Source organism: Pezoporus occidentalis, unplaced genomic scaffold (genome assembly GCF_034315485.1).
Source record: "Pezoporus occidentalis ecotype Australia unplaced genomic scaffold, CSIRO_AGI_Poc_V1 ctg211, whole genome shotgun sequence".
Taxonomy (NCBI): Eukaryota; Metazoa; Chordata; class Aves; order Psittaciformes; family Psittacidae; genus Pezoporus; species Pezoporus occidentalis.
Genome location: NW_026913976.1, coordinates 932,831 through 933,731, shown reverse-complemented (window position 1 = coordinate 933,731; position 901 = coordinate 932,831).

Sequence of the window (901 nt, the reverse complement as noted above, 5' to 3'; positions counted from 1 at the left end):
GTTTTCTATATGTGCTATTTTTGAAAGGGTGGAAGGGAAAGAATTATAGAAAAAAGATTCAGCTTGCATTTCCACCGTGCTTCAGGTATAGAGTACAAATAAAATACAAATAAAATACAAATAAATGGTGTATTATCTCTTTAGTGGCTTTTCAAGGTGTAAACACACATACAGGCTTTTTCTCTCAACAGCCTCTGAGCAATTTCAAGCAGCTCTGCCAGAAGCACATTGACAGGACATGAATTGTCTGTTCCTAGACCTGGCTGTATGCTCTTGGGCACGGTATTTCATGTCTTTATACCTTTTTCTCCTCTCACCTTTTGTCTGTTTCAGCGTCAATTTCCAGACTGCAGCTTTTCCTATACTGTGTAAGTGTACAGAATCTAGCATAGTGGAGGCCTGATCCTGTCTGGGATTTCTAACCTGTCTGGGATTTCTAACCCATCTGTGATGCAGATAGTAACAGTCATCCCTCAGTCTTCCTTGTCCTCTCATGCACCTCCTTGGGCAAGCCTTATCAGCTTCTCAGAGGAATGTGCTGCCATTTGATCTCTTGTAGGGGTAAAGGAAAAATTGCTAGCTATCTCATGTAGATACGTCTCTGAATAATGAAATGTCCAGCAGTAATTCAGTCCTGTTTACAGTTATGAGCATTGGTAGGGGCTGGATAGCTAGCTCTGAAAGAGAAAATACTTAGGTACAGAAGGGGATTCTGAGAGTTGGTGTCTCTACAGAGGTGTTTCTGCTTCTGCCAGATATGGCAACATTCCCTTTGAGAATACTCATTTATTGCATACAGGCTCTGGGAGCAGCATTTTATTTTGGGTAGACATGAGGGGCAGCAGCAAGGAGAACCTTTTCATTCAGGCTGCCAAATGTGCAACTCTCCAGTGAACCCTGC